This window comes from Aulonocara stuartgranti (assembly GCF_965226115.1).
Source record: "Aulonocara stuartgranti genome assembly, chromosome: 14".
In the NCBI taxonomy this organism is placed as follows: Eukaryota; Metazoa; Chordata; class Actinopteri; order Cichliformes; family Cichlidae; genus Aulonocara; species Aulonocara stuartgranti.
This window is the reverse complement of record NC_138950.1, coordinates 27119601-27141343: the sequence shown is the minus strand read 5'-3', so window position 1 is coordinate 27141343 and position 21743 is coordinate 27119601. Positions and strand designations below refer to the sequence as shown.

Here is a 21743-nt window from a genome sequence, read left to right as displayed (position 1 = left end):
TCACTCATCTTTTCACCTGCTATGTCATCTGCTGCTATGGATACAAACTGGAGAGGCCAGCATCAAGTGCGGCATATGTTTGATAAAACGAGGGAGATGGGCTGGAGGAAGACATGGCTGTGAGATGGATGCAAATAGGAGCCAGTTTATTCCTCACAGCAGAGATAATATCAACTTTCCGAAGAAATCGATAATGTCAGCATTTAGGAAAGAGAAGAAAATTTGGGGAAACAAAGACTGAGATGGAGGGTAGCGGGTGCCTAGACAAGAAGCGCGTAAGAACCCTGGGGGTAATAATGGGGGAGTGGGTTATGGACATTGTTCCATTAGGAGTGGAAAAAGGTTGGAAGGAAGAGAGCAGATTGGTTGCCACTCTGTGTTTATAATAACAACCCTGCTGACTACAACAGAAAAGCACTTAAAAACATCTTTATCAAAGCAATAGGGAGTTATATATAGAGTATAAGCACAGTCAACTAAAAGTTATGTCCATGGGTAGGAGTCTGCTGCTATCCAATCCATTTATGAAACTGTCATACTGTAACCAAACACCACACAGACATGTTATCTTTTTTTGCCAGATTACTCAATTCATCAGTTACTTTTTCATCAGTTACTCCCCCAGTTACTTGTGTGTGTGTGTGTGTGTGTGTGTGTGTGTGTGTGTGTGTGTGTGTGTGTGTGTGTGTGTGTGAATGTTAGAATGTACTTAGGCATAGATATGTGATTGGGTGAGTGAGACTTGTAGAAAGCACTTTTGTAGAAAGCCTCAATTGAGGCCATATACTTACGGGCCATTTCCAGACTTTATTGTTTACAGGATGTTGGATGTTGCTTCAGAAGATAATCTGAAGAGCAGCTTGTGTACATACTCCAGCACCATCTGACAGTAAATCAATCACTTACATTAATTCAACAGAATTAATGTAAGTTAATGGTTTACGCTGCGGTGGTGCTGCTGGTGCTAAAGAGATGCATTAGGCTGAAGAAAAAGTCTGGAATGTTGGGGGTAAAACACATTAAAACACATAGAAATGTCTGTTTGTCTGACGACCCATCATGGCAGAACCAAAGAGCCTGGACATTGGTGGTGGGACAATTGGGGCTTAAATGGAGCTCTGAGTGACTTGGATGAGGTTTCACTAATGAGAGTCTAAGCACAGATTTAAACCACGCAGAGTGATGGCTGATTGACTCAAAGAAGGTGGGCAATAAGATGATTATTCAATCCAAACATAAAAAAGTATGAAAGCTATGCTTCATGCAGAATTGTCTCTATGTTTTTGTCCTTGACAGTTTAAACCACAATAAATAGCAACAGCATATATTTTGCTATGGTTATCTGCCTCTTATAACCCCAGTGATTTTCCTGTGATTTGAAATCTCGTGTGATCTTGTGAATTTCGTGAGTGCAGGCAACTAACCGCTCTTCCTAGATTGTATCATGTCATCTGAACAAGAACAAATTAAGTTTTTGAATTTCATGCAGATCCAACATTATTTAATTGCATTCACCATAGAAACATGAAATTATTTTGTTCAAATGACAAGTTAGACTTTTGTAAATGTAACAACCACCCAATTTTCTTTTTTTGAGTGTAAGGCTACGTCCACACTAATGCATTTTCGTTTGAAAACGCATCTTTTTCTCTGTGTGGCCTTTCATACACACTGAGACGGTGTTTTCGCTCAAGGAAAACGCAGCAATTTGAAAACGCTGCTTTCGTGTCACAGTGTGGACAGCGAAAACTGAGACTTTTTGAAAACGATGACACATTTTAGTCATGTGATGCAGTGAAGTGACCAATTAAACTAAGATAGCGGAGGGCATTATACAGCAGTTGTTTTGTTTGCTCCCAATTTTGACAGCCCTATTAAAGATTAATATCAGTTTGTACATGCTTCAGATAGCTTTTCTTCAAGTTCTTTAACTCTCACTCGCTTTGCCAACTTTGTACTTTTGTGTTAATCGCAGCAACAACTCCACCTCATTGTTAATCCATTTAAAAAACTCAGTGCTTTTCCTCAACATTTTGCCGCAATGTTTTCAGCTGTTTCAGCTTCACTCTTAGAGATGCTGATTCTCATTGTTGCTGCTTCACACTTGCTTGCAAAGTGATCCAATGAAGACTGTAGGCCACCCTGATGAAGTCGATCACTACCCTATCCACATGGCACAGAACCCCCCTGCAGTTGGTGGGGCCAAAGGAGAGAAGGGTTGAGGTTCTTTTGGGCTGAGTTATATGCTAAGGCACAGCCACCAGGCACTGTCCTTTGAGGACTCTTCCTGGGCCTAGCTCCGAGCTGGTACACTGATAACATAATCTTGGGAAATATATATTGGAATTTTACAGAGGTTTTCTTGTTTAAGACTGGCCCTTTACCCATTTGCCTTGAAAAAACCTACCAGGGTCATACTGCCTACGGAAACATATCTCCAGGGTCAATGCAGTCTTTCAAAGCACAATAAAGTGGCGATGCATAGAAAGGTGTAGTATAAAACTCACACAGATCTTCTTCAAAGTCCTTGTTAAACTATATTAGGAGATGTTAAGATGTTATGTTAAGAGATCCTTTGCATTTTGCAGCCTAAGCACTGAGTATTATCCACTGTATTAACTCTTAATCAGAAGTATAGATATTTTGCTACTGTACTTAAGGACAATTTTTTTTTTGGGGGGGGGGGGGGGTAGATTATTTGAATACATTGTGCCTTCTGGATATCAAAACAGTTCAAACATGGAGGAAACAGTGACACATTCATAATAATCCTGGTGCTCATTGCACATAAAATGTGTATCATTTATGTATCATTTTTTCAGTATACTGTGGTGCAAATGTTCACAAGTTGTACTCATGGTGTAGGTAGCACTAAGAGGAACAAACATGAAGTGAGATTTTCTTTATGTGAGAAGCAGCGAGAAATGTTAGTATCAATCTGCTATATAATAAGAGAGGAAGTAAATGCTGCAACTGACAAAACTACAGCCCCAGCTTAATTCTATGAAGGAGGATTTGAGTGAATGCAAGAAGAAACTTATAAGTAGAACAAACTCTCTCAAACATGAAGGATCGCGAACATACGTTGGAGAAATCAAAACAGTTACTCATGAAAGAGAATAAAGAGTTGAGAGAAAAGGCTGAAAGTTTGAAAAGCCACAGCAGCAAATTCAATTTATGTGTGTTTAGACTACCAACGACTTCATGGTGTCTCTCTTTAATGAGTTGTTTAGGGACAAAACGTAGAATTTCGTGGAATTTGCCCACAGAATTGGATCAGAAAACAAAATTTGGATGTAGAGTAATGATAGTGAGGATCCAAAGATATGTAGTGAAAAAATCTATCTTGAAAATTGCTAAAGAAAATATGATGGTCAGAAGTTTTATCTGAAATATACCCTGAAAATCCGTTGGCAAAGTTTGAAGTGTTATATTATTTATGCAGGTGGTGGAAAAGCATGCACCGATAAGAAAATGTACTGGTTTGACAGAGAAGGAGCATATGGTAGAAAATTAACAGCCAGCAAATGTGGTTATGAATCAGATTGGCAGGTATATATTAAATTAAGGATTTTTTTTACTGGGTTAAATAGAAAGAAAAGGAAATTATTTTATGAAAATAAGATTAAAGATGAAAAATATGATTAAAAGAATATGGAATATATTAAAGGATTTAATTGTCAAAAACATAAAAGATATGCCTTTCTATATAGAGACAGGAGGTCAGTTTTTATCTAAGCCAAATGATATTGCAAATCATTTCAATGAATATTTTCTAATTAAGTTAAATAATCTAAAAAAAATTAATATGCCTAGAACAGACACGCGGGTATTATATCTAATTAAAAAGAAAATCCTAAAAGGAAAGAGAAACTTTAACCTAGTAAATATAAGTACAACAGACAATATGTTAAAAAGATGTAAAACAAACCTCTGTGTATTGACTGGATTGACATGACACTGCTTAAAGTACTGCTAATCCGACTGCTCTGGCCATTTGTCATATCATAAATGTATGATAAGTTTTACTGAAAGAATGCCAAGCATGGGAAATTGCAGTAAGAAGTATTTTTTTTCCTCTGCGAGAAAATAGTAAATGACATTTTTGTGGGTCTAATAGTCATCCAATAAGTTTATTACCCGTTTTATTAAGGATTACTGAAAGAATTATGAGCAGATAAATGTTTTTTTCAGTGTGAATATTTAATTAGTGAATATCAGGATGCTTATAGAAAAGGGTATTCTTTAGTTAGTATTTTTCTAGTTACTCAAATGAGTAACTAGAAAAATTTGCATTTCCTGCGAAAATGCAGTGTGGATGCCTTAACGGCTGAAGATATCTGCTGAAAAAAGCTGAAAAAGTTGAAAAAAAAAAAAAAAGATGCCCTGAGCAGGATTCGAACCTGGCCCTCCTGATCAAAGGGCAGCTATTTAGCTCACTGAGCCAAACACTTTCTCACAAAGAAAAGGTGGAGAGATTGACAATTGTGCTAGCAGAATTTGGGCAAAAAAAAAGGGGTGAAAATTCTGCTGAAAAGAGTTCCAGCAGCAGAATTTCTGCTGAAAAGAGGTGAATGAGCAGAATTCTGCTGAAAAGAGTTTTTTTCTGAAAACAGCAGAAAAAACTGATAATTTTGCTGAAAAGAGTTGAATGAGCAGAATTCTGCTGAAAAGAGGTTTTTGCTGAAAAAGAGCTGATAAAGTTTGGATTTGTGCTGAAAAGGGGTTAAAAAAACTGAAAATTTTGCTGAAAAGGGGTGAATAAAATGAAATTTGTGTTGAAAAGAGTTTTAAAAAAGTTTAACTGTTAAGTGAAAGAAATATTGCCATAAGCTGGATTTGAACCCAGGCCTCCCAGTCTGAGAACGGATGCTTATCTCGCTGAGGTAAAGCACAGCTCAGCCCATCATGCAAAATCAGTGACCACATTGATAATGTGTACCATTCATTTCAATGGTCAAAAGTCATAACACACATCAGCAGAAATAGCAGAATTTTTTAAAGTTTAAACATAGCATTTCTGCTAAAACTTAGTATTTAGACTAAATAATATTTTTTTCCTGCCAAATCATAGCATTTGTGCTGGAACACAGAAAGTTCCACCAAATCATACAATTTGTACTAAAACATTATTTATGATTTAGCAGAAACATTGGGACTTGGTAGAAATACTATGATTTACATGAAATACTTTGACTTAGCAGAAGTACTACAATCTAGGAAAAAAGTACTAAAGCATAGCAGAAATTCTATCATTGAGCAGAATTACTAGGATTTAGAAGAAATACTAAGATTTGGCACAAACACTGATGTGGCTCAAGAACCTTTATTGTGCAGTTATACTATGATTTGGAAGAAATACTATACTTTGGCACAAATACTATGATTTGGAAGAAATACTATGTTTTAGCACAAATACTATGATTTGGCTCAAATACTATAACTATCCTCGGTCAGAAGGAGAGGCTGACATCCAGGGATTAGATTACCACAGGTGGAGTTTATTGCGGTCAGATGGATGGTACATGGAGGTATGGCATACAGTAGGAGGATGTGGAGAGGTGATATGGTGTGGTTTCTATGATTAAGAACAGGGTATGCATTACAACATGCATACAGATTAAAGATTAAGAAAACTGGTAACAAATTCCTCCACTACAAATCAGTCTGATGCCACTTTTTACAGGGTTCCCGTTTACTAAGGCACTACCCAAAAGGCGCCACAAGAGGGCACTCCAACACAAGAGATGACCTATTTACACTGATGCACTTAGTAAACAGCCCCTACTTAGCCACTACATAATACAGTGATATTACAGTATACAAATTCACACGAATACTATGATTTGGCAGAAATACTATGACTGAGTAGTAATACTATAACATAACAGATTTCCTAAAAAAAACTATTAAATTGCAGTAATTCTATGACTTGGCAGAGATACTACGTTTTAGCACAAATACTATAACAACGCAGAAATACTATGACTTAGTAGTAATACTATAACATAACAGTTCAATGTTCTTGCACAAATACCACAATATGGCAGAAATACTATGTTTTAGCACAAATACTGTGATTTGGTATAAATACTATGATTTGGCACACATACTATATTCCGCAGCTACACTATAACATAACAGATATGCTACAACTTAGTAGTAATACTATAACATAACAGAATTATTATTTGGGCACAAATACCACGATTTGGCAAAAATACTATGATTGGGTACAAATACTATGATTTGGCAATAATACTGCATTTTAACACAACTACTGAGATTTGATTGAAATACTATGATTTAGAAGAAATACTATTACTCCATACAAATACGATGCTTTGGGACAAATACTATGTTTTGGTTCCAATACTATGATGTTCAACAAATACTATGATTTGGCACAAGTACTATGATTTAGTACAAATACTATGATTTGGCAGAAATACTATGCCTTAGTAGTAATACTATGACATAAAAGATATACTATGGTTTTGCAGACATACTATGATTTTGCACAAATACCATGATTTGGCACAAATGCTATGATTTAGCAGAAATACTATGATTGGGTACAAATACTATGATTTGGCAATAATACTGCGTTTTAACAACAACTACTGAGATTTGATTGAAATACTATGATTTAGAAGAAATACTATGACTCCATACAAATACGATGCTTTGGCACAAATACTGTGATTTGGCAGAAATACTATGACTTAGTAGTAATACTATAACATAACAGATTTCCTAAAAAAAACTATGAAATTGCAGTAATTCTATGACTTGGCAGAGATACTACGTTTTAGTACAAATACTATAACAATGCAGAAATACTATGACTTAGTAGTAATACTATAACATAACAGTTCAATGTTCTTGCACAAATACCACAATATGGCAGAAATACTATGTTTTACCACAAATACTGTGATTTGGTATAAATACTGCGATTTGGCACACATACTATGATTTGGCAGAAATACTATGCCTTAGTAGTAATACTATAACATAAGAGATATACTATGGTTTTGCAGACATACTATGTTTTTGCACAAATGCTATGATTTAGCAGAAATACTATGATTGGGTATAAATACTATGATTGGGCAGAAGTACCATGTTTCAGTACAAATACTATGATTTGGCAGGAATACTCTGGTTTAGCAGAAATACTCTGATTTAGCAGAAGTACTATCTTTTGGTAGAAATTCCTGCTAAAAGGTACTATTTCTGCGTTTTAGCAGAAATACTGTAATTTGGCATAAATACTATAATTTGGGATAAATACTATGATTTGGCACATATAATATATTCAGCACATATATTATAAAATAACAGAAATATTTGGCCCCAAAACCATGATTTTGCACAAATACCATGATTTTGCAAAAATACTATGAATTGGCAGAAATACTATGATTTAGCAGAAATACTATGATTTGGCAAAAGTACTTAGATGTAGTAGAAGTACTTTGCTTTAGCAGAAATACTATGATTGAGGAGTAATACCTAAACATAGGAGAAATATTGATACACAGACACACATACACAGACAGTAAAGGCAACAGGAGCTGTGGAGAGTCTGGGCTTGGTATATGTAAGTCAGTTAAATTAGCTGCACCTGCTGTAGTCAGCCCTTACACACACAGACACAGAGAGAGGTGTGAGTTTTCTTCAGTGTATTTCTGACATTCAGGATTCCCCTCGAACAAATGGCCATAATTTCCTAACCGTAGAGGCTAGAACGGTCATTCAGGCATCGTTTTATTCAGAAGAGATGGGGGAATCTTCAGGTCTTCATAATTCAGAGATAAAACATAAATTCTTAAAGATATATGACTTGTAATACACTGTAACTGAGTAGAGGCGAAGCAAAAACTGCCTTGACTTGCGCTCAAACAACCTTTGGTAACTCTAAATCTATATGGAGCATCAAAATTATTCTTTCACCGTAAGAAACAGCAGGCTTTGGTGAACAGTCATGGAAATTTTCAGGGCTCTGTGGAAATCCATCAAAAAGATATGACGAGAGAAAAAAGTGGTTCATTTCCAGAGATTGAAATCTGATGAAATCTGAGCGAGGGACAAATTTCCTACCCTCACACAAGTCCAACTCATTTCAGAACGGTAATAGGTGAGAAAGAAATTCTTGAATTGTGAGCGTCAGGAGTGTCTGAACATATACGGGGACAAGCCTCATGTCTTAACTTCGCTTCGTTAAGGAGATATGACAATTTGAAAATGCCTCTCATTAGAGAAATCCAGCGGTGATTTTGAACAAACTCTCCATTGAGTTTATATGGAGAGTTTTCTGACTTTGTGTTACTCTGAGGAGATTTGCAAAATATCTATGAGTCCCACAACAATGATAGTGACATTTTCTGAAAGCCAGCAAAAATACCTACGTTTTGGTGTATAATTTGTGGGGCTTGAGTGGAAATTGAGCGAGTAGCAAGAAGTTGTTTGGACATGAAGAGAAAATTCAAACAGTTTCACTGTCCCCTCTGAGTTAATTGCATAGCAACCATAGCAACGCATGTATTTTCTGAAAAATCACAATTTTGCAACTGAAAACTCAAAGAGGGATAAGATTTAAACGGTAGAAGATCTGAAAAAGCTGAATCATACAGGAATAGCCAAATCATTTGAGAACATTTTAAAGTTTGAATGAAGTTTCTAGGTGAAAGTATGAGGCAGTAGTTAAGTTTCAAAGACAAGAAAGTTTTAGCAGAATTGTGGAAGTTTCCCATTCATTTCAATGGGACAAATTAAAGGAAAAAAGTGTAATATTTTAAAAAGTATAATAGTAATAAACACCAAAAGTCATAGCCGGCATTAGCAGAAAGAGCAGAACAGTTTAGAGTTTGAACGGTGAAAATAGCACAAAAATTGTGGAAGTAGATCCACGGCAAAAAGTGTACGGAAACACCCGGAATAATAAAGACTAAAGAGAAACAGGAACTCAATAGTGTGGATGCCCATTGAGGGCATCCACACAATAAAGAAGAAAGAGAAACAGGATCTCAATAGTGTGGATGCCTGTTAAGCACCGTTCGATACAGTGCTTTCGGTTCGGTACGCATATGTATCGAACAATACAACATTTGTAATTTATTTTATCAATTTTCCTTCTGACGATGCTGTCTGTGTTGAGCGCTCAGTGAATCTGTGTTCGACTACTCCGCCTAGGCTGCACTGTCGAGCGCAGATCCACTGAGCGCTCAACACAGACAGCATAGTCAGAAGGAAGAGCGCAGGGCAAGCTAGCGAGACAGAAGTTAAGCTCTCCTTGCAACAGGCAAATTGAACGTCATTCAGATCTGGCGTTTGGAATTATTTTGGTTTTCATGTGACGTATGACCCTGAAGGTAAGCGAGTCATGGACTAAAGTAAAACAGTATGTTGAATGTGCCATGCAATGCTCAATTACATTGGTGTGAACTAGTGTGTTAGCGCAGTTAGCTCGTTAACGTGTTGGCCGTCTAGCCCCATGCACGGGTGATCGGCGGTAGCTCGTTAACGGAGATTTGCCGTGTTGTGGCGTTAAGGTAATTTCAACGAGATTAACCTGAAAGCACTAGCGGGAACACAACGAATATGACTGCACATTTACGCCGACATAATCGTAGTGCAAAGACAAGTGGAAGCAGACAAAAAAAAGCAAGCATGCTACTAACTTTAGCCGAGTCATTTAGACAGCTGTTAGCACATGATTCTCCTTATGCTGCTGAGAATATAGCCCAGAAGAAGCGGATAGTATAGCTTTTATTTTGGAAAGAGACATTTCTCTGTAATAAACTCTCTTTTCCAAAGATGAGTGATTCCTCAATCAGATACAGGGCTTGCAATATCGCTAGCCCGACGTCCCGGAGCTAGCGATTTTTTCAGTCGGGCTACCAAAATCTATCTCTTCCCTGCCCGTCGGGCTATTGTAGGAAAAATATATGTCAATGCTTTTGCATTCTTTCGGAAATGTAGCTGGGTAATTATGTCATTGGCATCGGTGAGCCACTGTCAATATGTGACATATTGAAGTCGCGTTTGAATTTGCGCTTGTTTTTTTGCTTTCACTTTGCAATCGTGCGAACTATGTATAGAGAGCGACAGCACTGATCTGTGAGTGATGATAATTTGTGCACCAATTCCTCTGACATTGTCTTATTAATCGTTAGCTTACTATGCAAACATGACAAGTGAAATCTCCCGCAGCAAGCTTAAACATGTGAGAGGTTGATCGTGCAGAGAATCGCTGATCTTATGTGAGTGAGTGTGTAAAAGCATTTCAGTTCTGCTGAGCCAAATAAGACAGGTCAGGGTGAAGAAGTGACAGCCAAAGAAAAGCTTACCACAAAACGGAGAAGTTATGACAAATCAGACTGTGAGGCAAAAAGAAAGTGCAGCTTTATGGTTTCATGGACAAAATAATTTCTGTGGCTGCAATATGATGAGCTAAATAACCAGGGCTGCACATAAGTGGTCCGCAGGTGCGCATTCGCTGTCAAAATAAAAAACACGCACAAGGGTTAGGGTTAAATTCAAAAACTGTACTTTTGAGTTAAAATATATATTTATAATTTTAATAAATGACAAATTAAAAATGCATGAACATTTTTTGTATCGAAAAAATATCGAACCGTGACACCAAAGTATCGAACCGAACCGAACCGTGAATTTTGTGTATCGTTGCACCCCTAATATATATATATATATATATATATATATTAGGGGTGCAACGATATTCGTATCGATATTGAACCGTTCGATACAGTGCTTTCGGTTCGGTACGCATATGTATCGAACAATACAACATTTGTAATTTATTTTATCAACTTTCCTTCTGACGATGCTGTCTGTGTTGAGCGCTCAGTGAATCTGCGTTCGACTACTCCGCCTAGGCTGCACTGTCGAGCGCAGATCCACTGAGCGCTCAACACAGACAGCATAGTCAGAAGGAAGAGCACAGGACAAGCTAGCAAGACAGAAGTTAAGCTCTCCTTGCAACATGGACCTCCCCCACCCTCATTCAGATCTGGCGTTTGGAATTATTTTGGTTTTCATGTGACGTATGGCCCTGAAGGTAAGCGAGTCATGGACTAAAGTAAAACAGTATGTTGGATGTGCCATGCAACGCTCAATTACATGGGTGGGAACTAGTGTGTTAGCGCAGTTAGCTCGTTAACGTGTTGGCCGTCTAGCCCCATGCACGGGCGATTGGCAGTAGCTCGTTAATGGAGATTTGCCGTGTTGTGGCGTTAAGGTAATTTCAACGAGATTAACCTGAAAGCACTAGTGGGAACACAACAAATATGACTGCACATTTACGCCGACATCATCCTAGTGCAAAGACAAAAACAACAAGCATGCTACTAACTTTAGCCGAGTCATTTAGACAGCTGTTAGCACATGATTCTCCTTATGCTGCTGAGAATATAGCCCAGAAGAAGCGGATAGTATAGCTTTTATTTTGGAAAGAGACATTTCTCTGTAATAAACTCTCTTTTCCAAAGATGAGTGATTCCTCAATCAGATACAGGGCTTGCAATATCACTACCCCGACGTCCTGGGGCTAGCGATTTTTCCAGTCGGGCTACCAAAATCTATCTCTTCCCTGCCCGTCGGGCTATTGTAGGAAGGAAAAATATATGTCAATGCTTTTGCATTCTTTCAGAAATGTAGCTGGGTAATTATGTCATTGGCATCGGTGAGGTACTGTCAATATGTGACATATTGAAATCGCGTTTGAATTTGCGCTTGTTTTTTTGCTTTCACTTTGCAATCGTGCGAACTGTGTATAGAGAGCGACAGCACTGATCTGTGAGTGATGATAATTTGTGCACCAATTCCTCTGACATCGTCTTATTAATCGTTAGCTTACTATGCAAACATGACAAGTGAAATCTCCCGCAGCAAGCTTAAACATGTGAGAGGTTGATCGTGCAGAGAATCGCTGAGCTTATGTGAGTGAGTGTAAAAGCATTTCAGTTCTGCTGAGCCAAATAAGACAGGTCAGGGTGAAGAAGTGACAGCCAAAGAAAAGCTTACCACAAAACGGAGAAGTTATGACAAATCAGACTGTGAGGCAAAAAGAAAGTGCAGCTTTATGGTTTCATGGACAAAATAATTTCTGTGGCTGCAATATGACGAGCTAAATAACCAGGGCTGCACATAAGTGGTCCGCAGGTGCGCATTCGCTGTCAAAATAAAAAACACGCACAAGGGTTAGGGTTAAATTCAAAAACTGTACTTTTGAGTTAAAATATATATTTATAATTTTAATAAATGACAAATTAAAAATGCATGAACATTTTTTGTATCGAAAAAATATCGAACCGTGACACCAAAGTATCGAACCGAACCGAACCGTGAATTTTGTGTATCGTTGCACCCCTAATATATATATATATATATATTAGGGGTGCAACGATATTCGTATCGATATTGAACCGTTCGATACAGTGCTTTCGGTTCGGTACGCATATGTATCGAACAATACAACATTTGTAATTTATTTTATCAACTTTCCTTCTGACGATGCTGTCTGTGTTGAGCGCTCAGTGAATCTGCGTTCGACTACTCCGCCTAGGCTGCACTGTCGAGCGCAGATCCACTGAGCGCTCAACACAGACAGCATAGTCAGAAGGAAGAGCACAGGACAAGCTAGCAAGACAGAAGTTAAGCTCTCCTTGCAACATGGACCTCCCCCACCCTCATTCAGATCTGGCGTTTGGAATTATTTTGGTTTTCATGTGACGTATGGCCCTGAAGGTAAGCGAGTCATGGACTAAAGTAAAACAGTATGTTGGATGTGCCATGCAACGCTCAATTACATGGGTGGGAACTAGTGTGTTAGCGCAGTTAGCTCGTTAACGTGTTGGCCGTCTAGCCCCATGCACGGGCGATTGGCAGTAGCTCGTTAATGGAGATTTGCCGTGTTGTGGCGTTAAGGTAATTTCAACGAGATTAACCTGAAAGCACTAGTGGGAACACAACGAATATGACTGCACATTTACGCCGACATCATCCTAGTGCAAAGACAAAAACAACAAGCATGCTACTAACTTTAGCCGAGTCATTTAGACAGCTGTTAGCACATGATTCTCCTTATGCTGCTGAGAATATAGCCCAGAAGAAGCGGATAGTATAGCTTTTATTTTGGAAAGAGACATTTCTCTGTAATAAACTCTCTTTTCCAAAGATGAGTGATTCCTCAATCAGATACAGGGCTTGCAATATCGCTACCCCGACGTCCTGGGGCTAGCGATTTTTCCAGTCGGGCTACCAAAATCTATCTCTTCCCTGCCCGTCGGGCTATTGTAGGAAGGAAAAATATATGTCAATGCTTTTGCATTCTTTCAGAAATGTAGCTGGGTAATTATGTCATTGGCATCGGTGAGGTACTGTCAATATGTGACATATTGAAATCGCGTTTGAATTTGCGCTTGTTTTTTTGCTTTCACTTTGCAATCGTGCGAACTGTGTATAGAGAGCGACAGCACTGATCTGTGAGTGATGATAATTTGTGCACCAATTCCTCTGACATCGTCTTATTAATCGTTAGCTTACTATGCAAACATGACAAGTGAAATCTCCCGCAGCAAGCTTAAACATGTGAGAGGTTGATCGTGCAGAGAATCGCTGAGCTTATGTGAGTGAGTGTAAAAGCATTTCAGTTCTGCTGAGCCAAATAAGACAGGTCAGGGTGAAGAAGTGACAGCCAAAGAAAAGCTTACCACAAAACGGAGAAGTTATGACAAATCAGACTGTGAGGCAAAAAGAAAGTGCAGCTTTATGGTTTCATGGACAAAATAATTTCTGTGGCTGCAATATGACGAGCTAAATAACCAGGGCTGCACATAAGTGGTCCGCAGGTGCGCATTCGCTGTCAAAATAAAAAACACGCACAAGGGTTAGGGTTAAATTTAAAAACTGTACTTTTGAGTTAAAATATATATTTATAATTTTAATAAATGACAAATTAAAAAGGCATGAACATTTTTTTGTATCGAAAAAATATCGAACCGTGACACCAAAGTATCGAACCGAACCGAACCGTGAATTTTGTGTATCGTTGCACCCCTAATATATATATATATATATATATATATATATATATATATATATATATATATATATATATATATATATACATATATGGCATTTAAAAAATAGTTAAAGATAGATCCAATTAATAGTTAAATTGATAGTGGATAATAAATAGATTTTGAATGTATCTAAGACTAGTAGCATGGAAATTGGCTCTAACCATTCTATTAGTAAGAATCCAGTTTTGCAGGTTTCTATTAATGGTGCACCTGCTAACCAAGTCCGTGAGACCAGGATCCTGGGTGTAACTTTAGACAGTAAAGTGTTCTGGACAGAGCACATTAATAATTTTGTTGCTAAAATAAGAGTATTTCAGTAGTTAAATGCCATGTAAGGTCTTTGATTGTCTAATGTTGATTATTAGTATGGTCTGATAGTACAATGGAGCAGATTATGAAATTGCAAATGGCACAAAATAAAGCAGTACAAATGATCCTTTGTTGTGGATATAACACAAATATTGTGCATAAATATCTTAATTGGTTAATTGTTAAATATAGATTGCTTATTTTTTAAATTGTATTTATTAGAAATATTATTGTTACAAAGGCACCATCACGTTGTATAAAATATTGAATTGAAGTATCAACAGAAAGGAATACTGTACTAGACAGACTACAGGAAAAATATTTTTATTACCCAAAGCAAGAACCAGTTCAATCAAAAGAACAGTTTTGTACAGGGCTATGGAAGAATGGACTTTACCAATACAGATAATACAAGAAACTTCTAAAACAATATTTATTTGGTCTGACTTTTGACCGGTGTTAAAAATGGTAATATGAATTTGAAAAATGGGCGTGTGTGCTGTAGTAATGACAGTACATTAGTCTTATGTTTTTTAAATGTTGTATTATCAGTGCTTATCCTGATAAGAGGCCTAATTTGTGTTATATGGAGCAGTTTTGTGTTGTGTATATGTTTAGTTGCACTGTATATGTGTGTCTGTCTTATAATGCATTGTTAAAATGTAAAGAGTTGCAACGCCAGGAAGAAGGAAGAATAGCTGCTGCATTGCTGCAGTTATTGGGGATCTTAGTAAACATAAACAGTTACATTAACACTGGCTTTATACTGTCTAGTTTTGGGAAATCGGCCATGATAGGCAGATGTTATTGAGCTGTTATGGCTAAATAAACAAACAAGTCTACTGGACCTCACAACAGAAATGATTATGATTTATTCTGAGTGATTGTTTTCCCCATGCTGCACTACCTCAGCCAGTCTTAGGATTTCACCACGTCTCAAATTCAAGAAGTTGGCCTCATGGTGTAAGTTAGCATTACTGGTTGAAGCCCTGACTGCTGTATATTGTTCCGTTTGGATGTGCAGTCACATTTACAATGCAGGAAAAATCAAATAAAGCTAGTTTTGTTTCTTATTTATTTATTTATTTTCATGCTTGCGTTGAAGCTGAAGAAATACATTAGAATTTATGTTGAATTAAAGTTTCCATTCCCTTGTATTAATATTTTATTATCATATTAATATGGCACAAGGTTCAGTTGGCTTTGCACAAAATAGCTGGAAGGAATGTCCCCCAAATAACCATTTTTATTTTTAAACAATAAGTACATTTTGGAACATTTATTTGTTCACTTTTTCTTGTGTAAGGAAGTTGAATCGGTATTTCAGGTTTTACGAGAATACACGTACATGAGTATCTGTTCATATACTTGAGAGAAGAATGAAAAATGTTGCATACAATATTGATTGGTAGCAAACATTTGTTTACAGAGCTACAAAAAATAAAGAGCCTTTGAAACTAAAGCTATTAAAGCAACAAACAGAATTGTAAAAGAAATTATTGTTTTTTCTTTTCTGTTTCTCTCTCTTTCTGTCTGCAGTGAGAAGAAATGCTGCTATAAAGAGAGGCCTTTTGTTGCTAGGCAGCAGCGATATTGTACAAGAGTGCATCCCCACTGTCCTGGCTGTTGCTGGTGTTATGTACATCAAAGGTAGGGATCTGTGGAGGTACTAGACTAAACAGTCTCAGATGTTGGTAAAGTATGCAGAGTAAATATTTTTAGGTCTTAAAAATGAAATTCATCCACTTTTTTTCACAGGACTGAAATAAATAATACAAGTAAACAAGCACTATAATCGATGCATGTTAATGTTCTGGCACAAAAGCAGGCAAGTAAAGTATATTGTACACTTACAATGAATTTGTTTTTGACAAAAGCTATACTTGCAGCTGCACTCAGCACACTTTCCCCAAGAACAAAACTGCATCTACCATAGTTTTTTCTCCAAGGTTTTGTTAGTACCACACGACCATATGACACACACACACACACACACACACGCACGCACACACACACAGGCTCCTTTACTCTCACTTTCACCTTTGAAACCAGTTAAAAATTGCTAAACAGGTAAGGTAGCTGTAAGTTCAAAAGTTATTTCTTTCCCTTGTGACAAAAGAACACACTGAAACTTTTCACCCTTGCAGGCAAACTGACAATCAGAATCTGGAAAAAGAAAAACATAACCCATAGATATTTAGCCTTGGGTGTTTATTTGTCAATAATAAATGTATTTCTTGAGCTGCTCCAGTGAAATTCCTCCCTAGATATGTGTAAATAACATTACAGAGGCATAAACTCCAATTTTTAATTCTCCTACCAGTGATTTTGCACATGGGTAGCTCACTAATGGATAACTGGGATTAATGTAGTGTTAACGTTTTCAAATTACCCTATAATGCAATGAAATGTATGAACCTGCTCAAAAAGAGAGAGAAAGAGAGAAGACACTTACATGTATATTTATTATTAGTTTTGAATCACACAATTCTGGATGGATGAGCAAACCCAGCCTGCGTTTCATCTCCACTAAAAGTCTGACCTTTCTTCAGGTAACCCAACACCTGATCCCCAGGACAGGTGTAAGTATGCAATGTAAATTAAACCATGATACAATCTATATGTTTTAGTTTGTGTCACATTTATTTGCAAAGGTGAAAATTTGTAGAGTGTTTTTCCCACTGAAAACACTACGTCCAGATGAACAGAATCAATTTTTTGGAACATAACTGGTAAATCTCTTTTAAACCAATCATTTAAAAACTATAATAAACAGATAAAACCCAACCCTAAACACCCAAGCTATTTTACCTTAAATGCTATTTTTAATAAACTCAGTGCATACTACAGAGACACTGGGATTTTATCAGTCTACTTATTCCCACTGAATTGACAGAGCCTTCCTGTCTGCAGCCTAAAAAGATGGGGGAGACAGAGAAAAAAGGACCAGGGTTATTAATTGAAATACAGTTAGTTGTGTAAAACAATAGGGATAAAAATACATTTTTGTATTAATTTAACATTTTATTTTTATTAGAATTATTTTTGTGTCTTAAATGTTGCAAAAAAACCCTACATTTTTATCAGACTTATTGTAATTATCTCCAATTATTAAAGGCTGATCAAAATAAAATTGTCTTTGGTTAAAAATAAGTATGACTCTTCCAGATCTTTGCATTGCCTGTAGTTGAGTATACACAAATGCAGTGAACGTCTCAACCGTGTCCATCTATTTTCAGCTGGATCCAGAAGAGGGCGCTGTGACTCCACGGTTCACACAGCAACCATCGGGACTAAAACTATTGCCGTATTATTATTATTTTTTCCCCTAAGCAAACCTACACGTACACATTTTCTTGAGGTTATTAATCTCCAGTAGCAGCATTTAAGCTATATTTAAAAATAGGGGGAAAAAAGACACTTTTTACTGAGGGTATAAAGTTGTAGTCATCCTAAAGACATGCTTGTTAGATTAAATGGTGATTCTAAATTGGCCGTAGCTGTGGGTGTGAGCATGTGATGTTATCTGCCCTTCTATGTCAGCCCTGGGAGCTACTGGTAACCTGTCCAGGGTGTACCCCATCCTTCACACTGAAACAGTTGAGATAACCTCCAGTCTCCTTGTGACCCCAAGTTAGAAAAGCAGATAAGAAAATGGATGAATGGATACTTTTCATTTGACTTCACGAAAGGTTGGGCTTGAAGGTAAACACAACTAGATTCACATACTAACAGTAGATTATCTTCGCACAAATAGACCTGTGCTTCAGTGACACAGGGAAAAGTGGCTTCATTCCCTTTACCATGGTAATAAGGTTAATTAATTAATTATCTCAAGATTTTTTTTTTAATTCAATTACAAACAAAGAACAAAGCATGGACCTTGAAACAAAGCAAAGGTAACAACTGTAGCAACTTTAATACACTGATGGTCATGCAGGTAAGCTCAGAAGTCCGCAGGTGTGCCACTGGGATAGAAACTCCACGGAGTTTGACTGAATGTCTGATTGACAGCTGTGTTCCCCCAACTTCTTTTCTTATCTTGTCTTCTACACACGTCCATTTTGTCCCTCGATTCTGACACCCCCAGACTCTTTGATCACTCTGCATGTTTGTACTGCACTGCAGAGAACGACTGAAGACTGTAGCCAGAGTAGGAGAGAAAGAGATGGAAAGGGGAGGATAGAGAAAACATTCCATCTCTTTGTTTTTCTCTCTGTGGCCTTGTGGGAGTGAGACTCTTTGAGGGGAATTTGAGAGCTTAACACTGGTGTGTGATTGAATTTGTGTGAATTTGCTTGTGTGTGTGCGCGCACACAGGAACCCAGGGGACCGCCGTAGACTCTCTCTTGCTGACTTCTAAAAGTCCTCCAGTGGCCTGAGACACGACGCTGTACCACGTCCTCAACTAACCAAACAGATGTGACGACAAAAACACAAAGAAGATATCAAGAGGAATAAAAAGAGGGCAGCTGGGAATAAAAAAAAATTAAATGTACCAGGAAGAATTCATTAGAGTTAGATGTAGAATACGAGTGAGACTCGGTGCAAGAGACGGAAATAAAGACAATTGACAACAGAGGTACAGGGGATAAGATAGAGGTACGAAGCTGATAAAAGTAAAAGACGTTCAGAGGGATAACAAGGAGACGTGTCATTCATCTGTCAAGGTGACAAAAAGTACAGCTGCCAGTTTCCTTCACTGAACATGTCTTTGCAGATTTATTGACTTGTTGTCTTCAAGAGTTCAAATTGCGGTTAACTGCTGAGTTTGAAGTGGCTTTGGCTGACACTGTAGACGCCTTTTAAGTGAAGTAAAACATCACAATAAATTCTTATGATCGTGTCATTGGGATCAGTTTGTGGCACTTACTGTCTTGCAGTTGGAGAAAGGTGAATCTGTCCTTCATAAAGGTAAAGTGGTGAATTTTCATGCCATCATGATCAGAGATGGGCAGTAACGCGTTACTGTAATCCGATTACTTTTTTCAAGTAACGAGTAAAGTTAGGGATTACTATTGCAAAAACGGTAATTAGATTGCCGTTACTTTCCCGTAGGAACACTGCGATACTGCGTTACTAAAACCGTGATTTTTTTTGCGAGAATATCTCATGACAGTGACGTAAGCGAGTGCGACGTTCGTGACAACAGCTGTGTGCAGATCAACCATGGATCATATATGGAGTGCGGGAGAGAGTATGAGCGTGCAGCGTTTAAAGCGTGGAAGTACTGACCTTACTTTGAGTTTGATTCCATAAAAAGTGACAAAAACATTAGTGTCCGCTGTGCGTGGGAAGAAAACTTCTTTTTACAGCAAAAAACCCCTAAACTTCCAAACAAGCACCGAGTGCGCTACGACCTAATGGGAAATTCACAGAGAAACTCGTGGATTTTTCAACTGACCGCTGCGGCACACCTGCACCAGGGCAAACCTCCACCTACCCCGCTCCTGCTTTACAGGTGAAAATAGAGCAAAAGGACCGCTAGTCTTTGATTTTATTTATTTTCTGCTGTGTTTTACTTGCATCTATTTGAAAGAGTGAGTGTAAACACAAAAAAATTTTTTATTTTATGTGCTGGAATCATTCCTGGAATCATTTGTTTAACATTTAAACCTATTTTCTGCACATTCCACTGGAATGTGCAGAAAATAGGTTTAAATGTTAAACAAATTTCTTCCAGTCAGAGAATGTTGCATATAATTACATTTTTTAAAAGATTAAAACTAATAAAACAAGTTTTAAAAAGAGACTTTTCCATTTGATTACACTTTGTATGATGGATTATGCAGAACAAGTAGAATTGGGCTGAAAGAGCTATTGCTTTATCACCAGGTTGTAAATCGTGTTTTTAAAAAGTAAATAAGTAACTAAGTAATTAATTACTATTGAAAATAAGTAATCAGTAATGTAACGGCATTACTTTTTTGGGGAAGTAATCAGTAATTAGTTACCGATTACTTTTTTCAAGTAACTTGACCAACACTGATCATGATTACTGTGATGTCCTTATTCTATCCTCAGTGACTAAGTAGATAAATCATAGAAACTAGTAACATTTGGGTTATTTGATTGTTTTCTCCAGAATACTGTAGGGTCTTTACCTGAATGTTCATTGAAATGAACTTGAATTGAAATTAATTGAGTTTACTGAGACTCCAGTAATTATTACATTTATTCACATAGTTAACAATTCAGAAAGTTATGTCCAATATGCTGGTGGTCCTTGCCACTGCTGAATGCAAACACTTTCAAACCTTGACATTTTAGTGATGCCCTTCTCATATTTATAATGATCTCTCCTACTTCCAGTATGTTTACATGGACACTATGACTGACATTGTCACAAGATAATCAATGTATCTCAATTAGCTTCTGATACAAATCTCGGAACCCTCCTAATTCAATCCAGCAGTTGTGCTGTAATACACCTAAAGAGGTTTTGTAAATGCTAGGACTACGTCCAGTCATTTACTGTAGATATCTAGGCAAGTGTGGGATTTAGTGCCCAAAATTACAATTTAGTTGTAGTGCTATAATAGTTCCAGAACCAATTTAAAAATGCTGTTTCATCCAACCAAATGGAGGTGGATTTTTTTTAACTTTAAATCTTTTTCAATTTTAAACCATTCTTTAATTTTAGTTTTTAAATTATAGTCATTAGATACTTAAATTGCATGGAGTTAAAAGCAGATCATTAAAACTGAACCTTCAAAAGGTAAGAATAGCAGTTGTAATACTGTTTTCACATTGACATTTTTAAAGAAAGTTAGGCTTTTATTTGAATTCCTTAAATTTCACATTACAATAAGTTAACACTCCTCTAAACAAGTGCAATGGCTTGGGGGAGTATAAGGTTGCACAGCAGGTCTGACGGACTGCAGGGGGTAAATACAGGAAAAAATCAAAGATTTAGACTCACACCTGCAATCTAATTGAGTTATTTAACACGTTCATGTGGTCATCTACTTCAAAAGAAACAATTGTAAATTATTTCACATGTTTTTTTGTAGATGGCTAAAAAATGACTGTTTTCAAGCCGTCATGTTGCTTTGTACTTCAAAGATTTTAGTTTATTAAAGGGGTTAGCAAAATTTCAGTTTGTCAGGGGGTCAGAAACAGATGTATTATAATTTGTTGGTGTCACCTAGAGGCGAAAACCATGTCACTTTGAAGTTTGATTAAAGCATCCAAGTTATCTATCTATACATAGCACAATCATCACTACTGCACATATTGACTTTGAATTTAAGCATTAACATAAAAATAGGGAAAAAAATCCTACTGAAGTGAATAACTTAAAAAAATCTTTAAAAAATAAAA

The 21743-nt window shown here is 37.1% G+C and overlaps 1 long non-coding RNA gene across 1 annotated transcript; it reads left to right on the top strand.

The window, feature by feature from the left end:
* Positions 1 to 11987: 11987 nt before the first annotated feature.
* Positions 11988 to 19519, top strand: LOC309687894. Its single transcript, XR_014270898.1, has 3 exons — positions 11988 to 12774; positions 15960 to 16070; positions 16179 to 19519. It is a non-coding gene; the product is annotated as an uncharacterized lncRNA (long non-coding RNA).
* The last annotated feature ends 2224 nt before the right edge of the window (positions 19520 to 21743 follow it).